General features: G+C 39.8%; 1 protein-coding gene across 4 annotated transcripts in view; it reads left to right on the forward strand.

Moving 5' to 3' along the window:
• The window catches only part of TMEM108 (transmembrane protein 108), a 165,219-nt gene that overhangs the window by 23,853 nt on the left and 124,558 nt on the right, over positions 1-16,808 (forward strand). The window contains exon 1 of one of the 4 annotated variants that reach the window (XM_063325319.1): positions 9,997-10,059. The exons of the other annotated variants lie outside the window; for them this stretch is intronic. The gene's annotated coding sequence lies outside the window, so the exon portion shown is untranslated. Of the gene's footprint in view, positions 1-9,996; positions 10,060-16,808 lie in introns of those variants that run through there. 4 annotated transcript variants of the gene reach the window in all.

A 16,808-nucleotide genomic window follows, 5' to 3' on the forward strand; every position in this document is an offset into this window, starting at 1 on the left:
TTTGCGGCAGCGCTGTAAGCAAGCTTATACCATGGTTTACTTCTAACTAATTAAAGTCTTATTTAGGAATGAGACATTTGTACACCAGAATGATTTATTTATTTATTTTAAATGCCGGAGACGAGCATTTCATACTGAGGTCTGCTGCCTCTGTAGTGCAATTTATTATCCCAAAAATGATCTAGGGTTGCTTCTCTCTGAATCCAAGCATCTGTGACGTTAATGTTACTGCATTTTATAATTGGTACTTGATAGTTTAAGTGGATAATCAGCTAAGACATAAATGCAGCTTACCAGGAAACAATTGAGAATTTAGGATAATAAGGCTGATTAGACACTGTGTTATGCCAGTCTCATGCTAAGATAATTCTGCTGAGTTGAAGTTGTACAAATAATGCTGTAAGATACACGGTGGTCAGGCAGACCCCCTTCACATATGCTTGACTGCCTATCTTTGAGCAAACACAGTCTAAACGGTAGTAAGCTCCTGAGGTGCTCCTCAAGTCTAGGATTCTAGACATTGCTTCCCTGAGATCTTTGCAGCTTCTTTAATAAAGTGTGAAAACTAGTTCATAACATCCTGTAGCAGTCATCATTTCAAATAGTTTTCTTCTGTTACCTAGGCTCAATATTTTAGATTAAAACATGAAAGGAGAAGGATCTTGTCCAGCGTTTCCTAAACCTGGTGGCTCTTAGCATTCACTGGGAATGCTCGTTTGCTGCTAAAGCAGGTATTAATGCTCTGCAGAGGAGGGAACCAGGTGTGTTTCTCTGGTGGACAAGGACAAGACTGAATGTGTGTGATTTGTGCAGGCTCTTAATTCATGGCCCAAGCAGTGGAACCATGTCATCCACTCAAGAGCTGTTTGGGGGAAAGGTGATCAAATAAAGCTTTAAATTACCCATGTGACTTCCAGGCACAAGGCTTCATGGGGACTGATTTAGTCTCTGGCACAAAAGTGAACAGCCTTATTGCTGGGGTATCAGAGGGAGGTGACACACAGCCTGTTGTGGCGGACATCGTTGCCAGGTATATTTTCTCATGGTGTTATTTGTAGCACAGGAGGGAGTCCATTCACTTTCGTGTCCCAGGGGCTCTTTCTGGCCCTGTTTCTCATGCTATGGAGATGGAGAGCAAATGGAGAGAGTCCAGTGATGATAATACTAATTTTTATTTTAGTGTGCAGTGCTTCCCTGATATCAGGAAGTACTTCTACTAAACGGTTTGACCTGTCAGTGTCTTGTGTTGTTCTGGGACTCACGTAACCTGAATTGTTTGGATCCGTTTGTCGGATTCCTCTGTACTTATTAGGCTCATGAAAACTACACACTCTGATGAGCAGTTAATGCTGTCTTCAAAAGTGCCGGGTAATCCCCCAAGGGCCTGTCTCTTTTTGGCACTCTCCTGGCATCGTTGTTTGGCATGCCCTTGACATCTTCAATGTCATAGGAACAGCAGCTGGAGCTGTATGTTCAGTGGCCATGTGATGGTTGGTTGGGATGTGTTAGACATATGCTGTGTGTTCAGGGCTATTTAAAGGATTAATTTACAAGAGTCATGCAGCTGAACTGAAGCTAGTGATCCTCAGTCTACGCTCATTATTCTGCCATGCTTAAGCACAATAAAATATTCATCTTATTCCATGTTTTCCATTTCCATTTTTCCTCGCAAAAAGTCACTGGGGGGTGGGGGTGGAATAGTAAAACAGCCTCCGTGTCTGGTTAGAAGGGAAAGAATGAATTCATTTTCTCCAGGGAGTGAAATGCAGGCAAAACTTGCCTATTCTAGGTTCTGTCTGGCAGAAGACGGTTGTCCAGTCTGTCTGGTTCTTAGCTCTGAATGTGCAGCAGCACACGCTTCTCTTACCCAAGAAACGTGTTGAGTTGAGGTGGGGAGCTCTTCTGGGGTTATTAACGTATGGGGGAAAGAAAATTACTGTTTAGGAAACAGGCTACCAGTGAAATGGTCCCTTTTTTAAGCAATCCAGTGGAATGAATGCTTTTTGAAATAACGTTGCCAAACTTCTTCTTTATCTATTGTCTATATATTGGGTTATTCTTTTATCTTTTTACAGCAGACTTTTCCATAGTGGTACTTATTTTTTCTGTACAATGAGGGTCACTTTACTGTGTCTCCTCTTCTGTATGAGCATAGGAGGTTTCACTTTTTGCTTTCTTGAACTAAATGGATATAACTTGTCGTTGTTAAGATGAAAATTTTTTTTAATACTTTATTTGTAGAAGTACAGCAAAAGTCCTGAAAACTATTGTCCAAGAGGAACTGGCTCCCACTTGAATTTTTGCTTTGATGCCGAAGTAATTTCTGTGAAGGGACGATAGCTCTCGTCTCGTTTCAGAGTTTTGTTACTGAGAACATGGCTGGACTGATTTGAGTAGTATCTGGTAAAATTGGCATCATCCTTAACCTATGCAAAAAGACATTTCATATCCTTGTCTTACTTTCTAATAACAACACAACACTATTTCTATCAAGGTTAGAAGATCCTGAAAAGTTTCCTAATAAATACCTAACTGCAACTGTCAGTGAATTGGCGTGGCAATGAGTCAGGAAGACTGAGATACTGATTTCTGTCTATTTTTGGGAGTATCAACTGTACATCTACCTGACCTCCTGTCAAGCTGCTATTGCTTCCTGGGCTATCAATTAAATTCTAATAGACAAGTTTTTCCTTGCCACCCTGTCTTTCTGAAATTACTGTTTTATTTGTTTATGCATGTATTTATTCATTTATCTATCCAGCAAGATGAATCCATCTGAAGAGCAGCTGAAAGCTGACTGTAATTCAGCCATGGCCTCACACAGCATTTTTCCAAGGAGAAGTGGAAAATCCCACTATGACAGTCATAGCCCAGCTGCACATCTGAAACCCTATTGCCTCTCTGAACAGCTTGATTGTACAATTTAAATAATGAAGTAGAGATCAAATGTTTTTATTGCAACCAAACAAATAGACACACATTGAACATGGCTCTGCCACTGTTAACTGACGTAAAACACTAGGAAATGTCATATTTCATGGTGCAGTTAAAAACCCAACAGCCCTATCTCTGCATGGCTGTCACATTTATATTGTAACAGTGTTTTATGATGGCCACGGCTTTTATTGATGACCCTTACTACCTATATAAAATGTGTTTTCTTCTAGCGACTCTATTATCAAACTGACATCACACACACACACCCTTCCCCCTCCTTTCCTTCTCAACTTCCAAAGCAATTTTTCACAGTAAATTGATTCAGGTATTTTACTGTTCAGGTATTTTAAAAAAAAAAAAAATCAGTAGGAGGCTAAAACTATAAGTTGAAATTATAAAACTTCTAATAGCAGCCCTCACACAAGAGTGTGACACAGAACTTTATGGGAAGGAAATGTCAAATCCAAATGCTTACATAGCAAGAAAAACTAATCCAGCTCACCCTAAAGACCACAGAGATTTGTGAGATTTGAGAATGAACTTTGGTAGTGAACTGAAGACAAATCAATTCAAAAATCTGGGCCTTTGCCTGGTTCTTTCAATGAAAATATAATAAGCTTATGGTTAAATAACCATTTCCAGCATGAACAACCAAAGACAGTGTTAAAAGAAAGAAGTTTGGTTAAGTTTAGAGAAGCCAAATTGGCAACAGGTAATAGGACGGGGTGCTTTTTTGATGATTTTGGTGCCTTTTACATCCTAGTTTTAGCGAAGTTGGAAAAAACTGTGTAATATTGTTACTGTGGAAAAAATAGTATTTTATTTGCAGCCTAGCAGGAATGGAGAGATCTATAAACTGTTTAAAATGAAAAACAAATAAAAATGTTTGGATTGCGTTGCTGTCTCAGGAAAGCTTGCTCTGAATGCTGGACTGTATATTACTCCATATTAAAAAAAGCCCCAATTATTCAAAACGTTTCTTAGTAGATTTTGAGGAAAAATCCTACAAGATTGAATTTGTTTAGGGATGTCAGGTGAAGGTGCATTGCACCTTGGGATTGGAAGTTATTTGGATGCTTTCTGGTAGACAACCTTATTTGGTTAGGAAAATTAATTATAAATGCCAGGCACGGTCATGGCTAGAGTTTGGTCTGGAAACCTACTGAATTTACAGTCAGAATTTAGTCTTAGGTGGGATGAGAAACAGACCAGGCTAGATAATCTTTCTGGCTAGATGGATGAACTCTTTCTGTAGGGAAAAAAAAAAAAAACCAAAAAAAACCACAAATGACTGATTTTTTTTATTATTATTTTATTTTCCCTTTAAAAGTAGTTAATGTTTTTCAAAGTCTCTTCCTGGACCTTTACAAGCAAAGTGTAAACACTGAGGGATGACTCTTCAGTGCATCTGCTTCACATCAGCCAGTGTGGAATACTATGCCTCTAAATGGCTACCTAGCCCTTACGATATTGGGAGTCATTGCCTGCGCACGTGCGGCAATTGTGCATGTTGAACATACTGCACCTTGGTATGTTTAATACACAGGGCAGGTCTCGTACGGTTGATCTGTGTGCCTACAGTTGAGAAATGCATTTTAGATATGAGCTAGTCCTCTCTGAGCAGGGCTGTTCAGTGTCCAAAAATTCTAAAGAGTCTTTCTTTTTTTCCCTTGTCTGTACAACTCTTCAAGTAGTTAAAAAGAAAAAGGACATAAAGAGGAAAACAGAGTAGCCCTAATTAAGGTCATCTGTTGTGACAGGCTTTGATTTCAAAGACAGGCTGATAATCTGGAGGCTTCTGAGGTCCTCGACTGCAAGGAATTGCCCAGTCATGTTGGCTGCACGCTCTGTCCCATTGCTTGTCCTCCCCCATGGGCTATGCAGTTCATAAATAGGATCATGTTCTCCCTTGCTGACTTCAGTGGAAGCTTGGTGTGGGTTCCCTTGGAAAGCCAAAGATAAAAAACAGAGGTGGAAAGTAGAATGATAAGTGTTCTCACCTGTTTTGCCTGAGGAAAAGTAAGTTGTTTACTGACCTTTTCTTGCTTTAATGATCTCTCTGTTCCACCTCTTATTCCAGGAAACTATGCTTATCTGCTGCTACCCATGACTAGAGAGTATTATCCTGGACGCTGGGATGACAAAGAATTGTTTATTTACCACCTAAGCATCTGTAGTGTTGTAGTGCAGCCTTTGAGGATGAGATGAGAGCATGATGGACACTAATTGGAAGGTTTAGACAACTGAGCAGTGTCTCCCTTGAATTACAATCCCGCTCTATGCTCCACATAAGATCTGTAAGATCAAGGCAGAAAACCTCACTGAGAGGTAGGATATAGTTGCAGATACTGCAAAAAATCTGTTGACAGTCCTAGAAATACCTCGCTGATTGGCCACTGCCAGGGATGAGTGGTAGACATCCCCCTCAGCTGCATCTGCCTGAAGAAGAGGAAAAAGTTTTGACGTGCTGTTGAGGAAATCTAAGCTGCGTGGTGTTAGTTCTGTATGCATTGCAAATCTTTGTGAATTTAAAAGAGAGCTGAGCCTCAAGACCTGAACAGGCTGATTTTTTGTATGTGGAGTTCTGCAGAGACTTCTTTGTAGATTGTTTATTAGGTAACTATGAACTTTATAAATAATGGTATGTAGACTAATGGGCAAAATGCAAACCAAATACCAAAAGTACAGACAGTGAAAACAATTATGTCACCATGAGGTGTAAAAAAGGAATACGTTAGGGCTAGCAGTTTAGGGACAAAATTTGTCAAATGATTACTTTTTCTCTGGAGCTTTTGTGGAGCTGCAAGGTTGTGAGTGAGGTATCAGGGGTAGAAAACAATCATCGGTTTTAGTAGGATGTTCGTGACAGCAATGATTGTCACGGGGGGAGACGGTGAAGAGACAACAGCCTGATGGAGAGTTATCTTGTTGTTTTCCTAAGATGATAGCATCTGCGATAGGAGAACTAGAAGAGATGTCATTTTGTATATCACAAGATGCATTCTTGATATAAGGACTAACATAGTGATATTTGCAATTTTCCTTTGCAGCGCTGTCTGACTGCTCTCAGGAGCAGTTTGTTGGCCTACAGCAGGGAAAGGGTTGCTGGACCTTGGTCACTTTTGGTGGTTTCACTGGAAGACACCAGTTCAGTGACAAGGTCCTCTGGTTTTTGTCCCCTTGAAAGGAGTTGTTGCCCCTGCCCTCCTTTTTCTTTGTAGACATGCAGTAGCCTGAGACGAAACATAAATTTAGACTATTGTCCTGTGCCAAAAATCTGTTCAATGTTTTCGTAATGCAGCTAGAGTGATTTTAGGCATGTGTTTCTTTTCTTTAACCTGCTTGCAAGTCATCTTTATGCCTTAAAAAGCACATTGTTCAGTGTACTGCTTGGCCATCTCTGAGGTACCCCTTTTCAAATGTGGCGTTAGTTTGTGTCTAAAGATGGGAAACTTCTTAGCCTTGGCCCTTCACAGAGGCACATTCAGTATAGATATCCACTTGGTTAATAAAGTACAAGGCTAGGTGTAAGGAAAGAGTTGTTTGCTCTTTGGGCACAGGATCCCAAAGAGAGAGAACTGGCATTGAACTGGAGTGTAATGGCTGTGTGGCCTTTCAGTTGTGGAGTGAGGGTCCAGGAGACATCGAAGGCGGGGTGCAAAGCAATGGAGGAAGCCTAGTTGTCAGCCGAAGAAAATCATATACAAAATAGGTATTTTGTGACATAGCTCATATACTTTTGTACACACTTTTGCTAGGAGTAACGCTTAAGTCATTTTGTTAAGAGGGCTGATGTTATTTGCATGTAGTGATTTTTACATAGATGCAGCTGGTACTCATTGTCCATGGAGACAGGCTTTTAGCATGGGGCATTCCCTTACGGGATGGTTTTGGGGCTGTATTATGTACGTCTCTAACCACATACGAAAAATGGTATTTTTTTTTTAAATAACATGCATGACAAGTTTTCTAACTCAGGTATCTGAAATGCAGGTCTCGCTTTCATGGACGTTCCAGGATTAGAGGCTCACGTGTTCCTGTATAACAAAAAGCCCTTCATTGCTATGTGTGTCTCATCTCAGTATGAAATGTTGACCTAAACCCTTGCTTGTGTTTCTCCTTGTATATCCTGGCAGCAGAGTAGCTGTTGTTGCTGCTGCACAAGTAACAAAGGCTTTCTATTACCATCTGTCATGTCATACTTATAATTTTCAAGATCCAACCACGGCCTTCCTGGTGCAATTAACTTCAAATCATGATTGACATTAATAGCTATTTTTAAAAGTCAAAACCCATGCTTTATTTCTGACAAGGGGAGCATGTTTGATTGATACTGAACTCATTACGATTATTTACTCAAGTCCGTGAGTCCTGGTGCAGTGACATTTATGACAGCTTTGTTTCAGCATGCACACTACAACTGTGTTCTGGCTGCAGTGGGCTTGCTCTCATGCTTTGAATTTAGTCTTGTGGTTTTGGGCATCAAACAAGGAAGGAGAAGGAAAGAGGCACCTCTAGAGAAAGTAAACAACCTTTTTAGGCAGTTGTCCTTTTACAGAGTGGGGGAACATAAATGAAATGTAACTCTTATGCATTGACTTTAAGCAATTTTTTGTTTGTGTAGATGGATGTACCTTCCTTTTTCAAGCCAGGGCATGCTGGCAGTGGAATACAGGGGGAGTTGAGATGCTTTCTTCCTGTTGAAAATATCAAAAGATGCTCTGCAATGGTACTAAATCCCTAGCCATTGCAACAGGCTCATTACGTGCTTGAGAAAAGCAGACTTTTCAATTAGCCTTACTTTTGTCATTCATGCCTGGTTGCTTTTTATTTTATATACAGTAAGTAGTTATGAGAGATACAGCCAAAAAGTTTTGATGCAACTTTGAAGCCAAGCTAGAAAGAAAATGCTTTTGCCAAAAGGAAAAAAAAAAAAGGCAAACAGACTTGCATGAACTAAATTAGCAGAAGTAAATATTGCAGTAGCTTTAGTTGCATTGATTACAAGAAAAAGAAGGGACACCTGTGAATGAAGTCCAAAGGACAACAGCTGTGGCCTGAAACATCAATGTATTAGAATAAATTGTGTAAAACACTGGCTGTAGTTGAAAAGCATGTTCTGTTAAGACAATTTTTGAAGTAGATATTGCAATTCAGAACTTTGGTTTTCTATTCAGTTTTTCTCCTTATGTACATTTTTAATAATTTATGACCTATCTAAAGGAAACTGAAGTTATGATTATTTTATATTTTTTTGGCAAAATTCGAGACTTTTGAAGTACTCAAAATGCGGGACAACTTTAAAGTTAAATGACTGCACAATAACATCCATATCTGCCCCCAAAATTCGTCCTACTATTTCTGTGCAATGTTAAGGAGATTTTTTTTGATGATTACGAGCCTGTTTTCTGGTCCTTATAATAAAGATTTTGAAGGGTTTCCTTCCAGCACTTTGCCTTGCTTATACAAGGCTGTGAGTTTGAAGGGTTGGACTGACACCAAAGTAAAACAGAGCTCTCATCTCTGCTGTGTGAGACATGGGATAAATAATAATAAACAGTAAAGACTGGATGAGCTCAGAAACTCTGCATTAATAAATGATGGGATAAAAATCAAGTTTCTGCAGTCAGAGGCAATTTTGACTTGAAGCCAAGTGTCATAATTTTTAATGAAACACCTTACAAAGATGTGAGTTTGTGGGATAGTTTGTGAAAACAGCGAGCTGTGAAAGGCATGAGTTCTTATAGGACTACATAGCACCATGATACATGAGTAGAATTGACTATATCTGGTTGTATCCGATGCAACTTCTAAAATAAAGCAAAACTTTAAAGAGACATTTGTCATTACAGTCCTTTGTCAAAAGATGGGACAGAACATCTCATCCTGCAGTCTCTGGGAGCACCACTAGTATCTAGCTGACAGACATTACAGATTTTCTGGCAAAATGCTCATGGATGCAAGAAAACAAACTCCCATTTGAATAAGTATGTTGGGTCATGGTGCCTACAAGGAGATAGCACAGCCCCCAGGATGCACAGCCAAGCTACTGTTTGTGTATGTAAAAAGTTTTTGTTCTTGTAACCAATGCATGAACATTTTTGTAGGTATTTGTTGGACATGCTTGTGAAAACTTGATCTTTCAGTCGGCAGCATCATGGTTGAGATAGTATATTCATTAAAACGACTTGACTTGATTTTGCATGAATGTCGCTGAAAGAAGAATGTAACATCATATTTTGTCCTTTTTTTCTTTTTTCTTCTGAACTGTGCTTTAAAAAAAAAAAAAAGATAAAAATTAGAGTGCTTCTTGGCAGGAATTTTAAATCTCTTCTAAAGCAACCATCCTTTTTTGAGCTGACTTAGCAAAGTGCCCTGACAGCTCTGTAGCATTTGTGCTCTGAATGCAAGTTTGAAATGCAAAGAAGGTGTCTGTTTTAATACCACTGGACCGGAGCAGTGAAGGTAGTGTAATTTTTATCACCTTCAACATAATTCAGTGCTCCTGGTTCTTGGGGAAAGAGTATTGGAAAGAGTCATCAGTTTGCAAAGAACTTATGATTTGGCTTTGACTAGTTTTGATACCAGATCCATGACCAGGTGAGATGCCTGACCAGGATGTAATGAGAGGATCATATTTTGGAGGGGGTGGGGGGGGGAAGATGGAAATAGCTGAGGTAAAAATTTTTAAGCATTTCTGTACATAATACAGAATTTTTTTTTTGAGTACGAGTGACTGTTTTCTGTAAAACTTGTAGTTACCACTATGTTCATTTTTTTGTGATCATATATATATTAAAAAGCTGAAAAGTGAGATATGGTAAGGAAGATAATTTCGATCAAAATTGGTTTTCTTTTATTTGGAAACTAAATGAAAGGTATGAGACTTGGTTAGTATTATCCTCTGTAGCTGCAAGGTGTGTTGAACAAGGCTTGTGTAATTGCATCTCCAAGCAAAACAAAGTTCAGTTACTAGTTAAAGGTTTCCTACTCAAGAACGCACCCATGCCAATGTGAATAGACTTATAGCAGCAGCACTGCGGTCATGGAGACCTAACTGTCTGCAGGTCCCTGGGAATCCCTGAGCTGCTTCTAAGTGTTCTACAGAGAGATCAAAGTAAAGTAAGTTTACTGTTAGGAGGCTTAAATTTGCTTGAGAGGCGGTCTCATGTCTATTGGGAAATACCTGGGGGGATTCTGCAAATGGAGAAAGATTGAAAATCATTAGACTACACAATTATGTATGTATGTTTGTAACGAGGAGCTAACCGAACCCCAGATAAAAGCTCTCAAGGTGGGTTATTTTAACAATTGGCTTCATGTATATACTAGAAAAGAAAATGCTTTTCTTCTGGCTTCTTCAGATGAACATTTAAGCATCAGGTATTTACCTGTGGGGCAAAAACCCAGATCACTTATGAGAGCTCTCCTACATGACTGATCTATTTTAGCTGACAGAATGCCTTTATAGTCAGCCATCAACTAACAAGACTTTTAAATCATTTAGGTATCAAACACTACATTGGCACAGCTATTACCTTCTAGCAATGACTTTCTAAATAGATTATGCTCCCGAGAGGAATCAGTGTCTATCTGCTGTTAGCGTGATTTATGCTTCAAGTGTTGTGCATAACTTCAGCAATATTTGCATACTCAATTCTAATTATTTACAAGTGAAACTTTTTAGTAATTTTTAGTTACTTTTGCTTACATGATATGTGACATGGGTAACAGACCAAGTTTTAATGGATGGGGCTAGTTGCTACAATACAGATGCTGTCTTGAATAGACTCTGTGCAACTGAGGTGAGTTTCACGCATAAACTTATGTTTAGATATTAAATGCTTACTTTTGTCTAGAGACTGAAGTGATCGTGTATAAATATTTGTAGACTGTTTCCTTAAGGGAATGTTTGGTTCTAAACTGTAAGGCTAGACTAGAAATTACTAACAGGCTAGTTTTGGTTTTTGTTTGTTTGTTGGTTTTTTTAGGACATACCAGTATGCTGAATAATCTATTGCTTTGCCGTGGTTTGCAGTGCAACGCATTTGAAATACCTGTACATTTTTTAGTACATGCATATTAATATTATAGGGTGTTTTTTTTAATTGGCTTAGATCTCTGGCTTTTCTCAATATCCTTTTAAAGAAACAGGTTGAGAGTGGCTAGTCCTATAGACTCTGTACCTTGCATAGGTGAAGAACTCAGAGTGCCAGAAGGATTTTTGCAAGTTATCGTAGAGGGGGGACGTTGCTATTACTACAGATCTCTGTTAATCGTCCACATGGTTATGTCTTATTTTGCTCACTGAATATCTTTTTCTTAGCCCTGGTCAGCATGGAGAAAGTGTTGTCTGCAACATCTCTTCCTTTTGCATACATTCTTCTAATGTCACAAGATAGCATTCTTTTGAGGATGTTTGATGGCAGAGGATTCCAAACGTATCCTCACAAAATAAAATCTTCCACTTCAGATTGTTACTAAAGACTCTCCACTGGGAGAGGAGTGCTCTAGAAATAGCTGTTCCAGGGGAAGTGCCTTCTACATTTTAATCACCAACCAAGTAGAAAGTCATTGAATCATATAAATTGTGGTTAGAAGGACTCTCTGAAAGTCCCCTAGTCTAGCCTCCAGCTCAAAGTGGGCTACTGACAACAGCAGCGCAGACTAACTGCGGCTTTGCCTCGTGGAGTCTTGCAGACCTCCAAAGGTGGAGGTTCTGCAACCTCTTTGAGCAAAGTCACATTCCAGCATGGTCACTTTGCTCTGGGGCAGGAGGTTCAGCTAGTAATCAGTTGGTGTTTAGTAAGCACCCAGTTCTAGGCAGAAGGAGGGATTACTCTCTTAAACTATTAGACCTACACTGTGAGTTAAAACACTTCCCATAAGTAGGCATGCTGAAGGAAACGCGAAGGAGAAATTCCATGCTGGCTTCCTTTAATCACTTTAAAACTCAACAGAGGAATTTGAAAACCAATTATATAGGCATGACTGCAAGCCAGCACAGCTCTTCTGGGAACAGCAGAATTTCTTCTCCTCGTTTTGCTGATCATATCATGAAGAATCCGAAGCATCAGTCTGAACAAACTGGAGCTTAGGCAATGTTTTATCAGCAAAACAGTTATGGATTTGTGTTTAACAGTGTATCGACCATGTAGTTTAGTGCAGTTGGCAGTTTTATCCTTTAATCTGCTTGTAAACCCTTTTCACTGGCTTGTAAGATATGCTTTCTCAAAATATGTAAACTTCAGAGAGGATTGTGTGTAATATACTGAGGTGAGCATCTCTTGTGGCTAATATGATGAAACAGTTTGATAAATTATGTAGTTATTGATTAAAATGAAAAGAAAGGGTGAGAACAGAGTCAAAAGAAGGTCAGGCTGGACTGAGCTAGATACAATGGTAGTTGGTTTGAAAATACATTAAAACGTTGGAGTGAACCAAAGAAAACCTGTATTGTACTCAATGGTATTGCTTTCAGAAGTAATTTTTGATTTCTGCTAGAAATAAGACTAAGTACACAGAGATAACAGTGATAGAGATCCTTTGAGATACACTGTTGTTTTTGCCATGAGTAGAAACTCATCAAGATTCTTTCAAATGAATTTCCACTGAAAATTTTGTGCGCCTTCTGCAAGCAAATTTGCCCATGCCTTCTAATTTCAAGGACAAGCAATTGTTCTAAGTTGCAACTCTTAGTTTATGGCAATACGCCTTCAAATTTACAACAAGTGTTACAACAATACAGCAGGATTTCATATCTAGTTGTCAGGAACTTGCCCGCCTGAGAGACGCGTGCCTGAGGGCAGGTCTTGCTTTGTGCACCACTTCCCTGGTGAGCCCTGCAGTATAGATTTGCTTATCCAGAGATGGAACTTCTCCTTGCTGCAGTTGAGTTTGCAGGTTGCCATGAGCATTAAGCAGTTCGAAATGTGTTCTCACATTTTAATAGCAGCGAGTTCCTGCCCTTGCAGGTCTGGCTGATAATAAAGTTACTGCATAGAAAGGGACAGAGGACAAATGAAGTGCTCCATTGTGACAAGCAATATGGAGGAATAAAACATTTCCAGGGCTTTCATTTGTGCTGCATTATGTGAAATGGATGAGAAACGGTTTCTTTGTTCAGTCAAGATTTTTGTTATGAGGCAGCTAGGTCACCAAGGCTGGCTCATAATGAAAACGGGGGGAGAATATCGCTGAATCCTCGTTGCTAGCCAAAAGCAGGAGTGAGTGAATGGTAGTTCATTCACAGCTGAGAAACATGAAACGGCACAGAACACAAGCTTTCTGTTTTATGAGGAAAAAATAAGTAGAGGACTTTTTATTCTCATTATGGATAGACATCATACTTGATTGTATGTACAGTCATAGGTATTTCAGATCTCAAAGCTGTATTGGTATCACTAGCAGCATCCCTCCCTTGCAGTCCATGACAACTGTGTAGTACTTGCATCCCTTTGTTACCTTGAAAAGTAATGTCTGAGAAGTCTATGTTTCTTTCTCTCTCTCTCTTTCCTTTCTGTAATGGGTTAAGGAGTTTCTGTCTTTGTAAGAAATGAATCAATACAAGTCGCTGAAACTCCTTGAAATGTTATGTCATGTTTTTTTCAGTTAAAGGGTTTTGTTGATGACAACACTTAAAGTCTATTATGTAGTTAAGAATCCTAACCTTCCCCTAAGGTAGGTAAGTAATATTCTCTCCATTTACAGCTAGTTAAACTGCAGCAAAGAGATAAAGTAGTTTGTCAAAAGCAACACGGCATCATTGCCAGAGAGGACTCACAAGTTCTAATGCCTAATACTGGAGTGTATTTTGGATGACTGGGCTGTGGTGTCCTAACATAATAACATGCACATGTGATTTGCATGTAGCCACACAAGTGAACAAGAAAGTTGTTTTCTGTACTACTTGACTGTTTCCTCCTGCCAGTCATGTTGTTCATTTAACCAGCACCATTTACTAGTATTTTTGTTAGCCCATTGTGTATTTTTTCATGTTTTCTGAGTTCTGTGCCACTGAAACTCTGAGAATGTCATAAATTGCTAACAAAAGGCCAAGAGTCAACTTGAATAAATCCCTTCTTGAGGCCTTTTCTTCATTGGCTACACATCTCTCCACACCATGTACCAAAGACTAGTTGATTGCTTGGTACAGTAAATCAAACCTGTGATGGAATGGGTAGTGAAATTCATCAAAGGGTCGAAATAGTAATTTACTTTCCCTAGTAGGGTTCCTCTTAATTATGTTTGTTTACCCCTTTTCAGATTGTCTCCATTGATCATTGTTCAATGCTGTGTTTCCTTTTCTTTTTTACTATTTAAAAGTTACTTTGTTTTCTGCAAACAAGGCAAAATAGTTTGTGCATAAAGAGCAGTATGGAGCACTACCTCTCTGTGTTCAGAAAAATATGGAAACAAATCTAAACAACTAAGTGTACAAAATTTAAAAATGAAAAATACTGTGTGTATATGTAAGCACATAAATAAATATGCAGAAATAAGTAAAGTCACATACCCATGCACGTTTTTCCTTAGTCACTCCAACTGCTCTAGATGCATCTTGTTCGCAATTGTATTTATGAACATATCGACTCATGTACATCAACACTCTTTTTGTATCAGAGGAGGAAAAAATGGTGTGAGATGAGGTTGACATTGTATGATAGGTTCAGAAGGAAAGAGGTACTTATTCTATGTGTTGAATGCTGGCAAAAAAACCCATCCTCCTAATTTGTATTTTTTTCTGAATGCCTTGAGCTGGAGCTGCAGGGATTAACTCCCAACAGCACTCTGACTAGAAAAAGGGGAAGACAGACATCCCAGGCGCTGGCAGACACATCAGAAGACCTTGATCCAGCACTGTTAAAACTGCTTGGAGTTTGATGTGGGGAAAGCGTCCAGCCCTCTGCCTGCTATAAGGAAAGAAGTTTTGTTCTTGCGTTGGCTCGTTGGTACCCACTAGCAGCCAGCTATGACTATGCCACGTGTGCACGTGGCAATGATAAGGCAATGGTTTGTTTTTGTCCGTGCTGCTTTATTGATCTTGCAGACACCTATGCCCAATACTGCCAAATCATGGCAAAAAGATTGCTGGTTGCAGCGATGTTGCATCTCTGGGGTGGCACCTGCACAGCGCGAGCTCTCAGCCCAAGGAGGAAGTTGGCCGCTGTATTGCGAGGCAGATAATTGATCTGCAAGGTGTACTCTTCTCATGCCAAACTGGTCAAAGGAAGATAGCGGGCACAGTTCCTGATCTGCTGAAACTTCGTGTGCCTTACTCCAAAATAAGATATCTATTGTTAGGAAAGTATTCTTTGGAGAGGCAGATGAGAGGAAGCTTATAGGCATTGCTGCAATGTTGTGCAATATCAGAGGTAAAGAGGAGGCCCAGAGAATGAAGGAAGAAGATTATAACCCACCGCTCAAACAGAAGATTAATTAACCGGTGGGAATATACCAGAGGGTCTGGGAGTGAAACCTAAGCATCAAAAGCATCCCTTCCTACCAGGGGTGAGGATGACCTTACTGCATTACAGAGTTTTATAGCTGAAAATGGCACACTGCCTTTGGATTTGTATCTCCCTGGTGATTGCTGTTGGCCATGGGGTTTTTCTCATTTAACTCTGACAGCTTCATATGGGGAGCTCCCTTTTAAAAACTACAGTTGCTGTTCTTCCTTTTTTGCACAGAATATTTTAAAGACAAAAAAATCCCACCCCTAAAATTTTAGTAGGTTCTGTGGGACAGCAGCTCCAGGTCGGTTCTTGTTTAGGACAAGGCAATTGAAAGTAGTGTATTGCCCACAAGGACAGGTGCCTTGAACCCATGATACAATGCATTATGTCTGGCCAGTGAAGATAGGAAAATTAAAGAGAGATGATCCTTGATGTAACTTTGCTTCTTGCATTAAAGATTGGGCACAGAGCATTGCTTTGGTCCAGGCAACTGATGAATAGCACTGGTCAAGCTCTGCTATCTAGCCAAGCCATGCACAGCATAGCAGAAGGAGCAGCTCTTTGTCTCCCGCCTATTCAGGACTGCACACTCTTTCACAGACCCAAGAACAGAATAAATCTTACAGGGATGTAAGCAAAATTCTTGCGCCTCTCTCCCCTGTGATTACATGGTCAAAGTCACAGCTTAATCATCTCTCAGCTGTGTAATGTGAGAGCTATTCAACACTAGAAGCTAAAAAATCCATACTTCAATGTCACTCTTGTGACATCTGCTGCCCATCGGACAGTGTATTCAGTGGATTGTACAGTGAAAATCTGGTCTTACACACAGATACTAAATCGCTTCTCACTAAGCTGAGCAACCTCTGGAGTGGGAGGTAGGAGAGTTTAAAGCACGTGCCATGGTTTTGTAGGAGTATCCCTTTGAAACTGCAAGAGGAAGTCTACAGGTTGGCAGAATGTCACTTCTTGGTGAAAAATTAACAGCTGTCATGATCTTCCCAAAAATACCTTAGGGTTTTTCAGCCTGTTACCTGATTTTTGCACCTCCTCTAAAAAATGTCACTTCCAGCCCTTGGTGTCACACTCGTTTTTCTGCTCAGTCCTGACTCTGAGGTAAGACTGCCATCTATTGATCTTCAACACTATCTCCTGAAAAATTTAGCTTTCCATCTAAATGCTGACCAATTCCAGTCCTGCTTTGTTTATGAGACCTGACAAGACTGGAGTCCTCTCTGGCATGCCTACAGGCTAAGTCACCTTGCAAGCAGCCATCAAAGTGTCAGCAGCAGCTGAGCAAGAGCTCGAACCTTGTTGCATTGATTCCTTTTATGCTGAAAGAAGCCATTACAGATGCATTTTTCCAGAGTTTGGTTGTCAGATGCATTTTTCCAGGGCTTGTCAACTTGAGTAGGA

Source organism: Chroicocephalus ridibundus, chromosome 2, assembly GCF_963924245.1.
Source record: "Chroicocephalus ridibundus chromosome 2, bChrRid1.1, whole genome shotgun sequence".
In the NCBI taxonomy this organism is placed as follows: domain Eukaryota; kingdom Metazoa; phylum Chordata; class Aves; order Charadriiformes; family Laridae; genus Chroicocephalus; species Chroicocephalus ridibundus.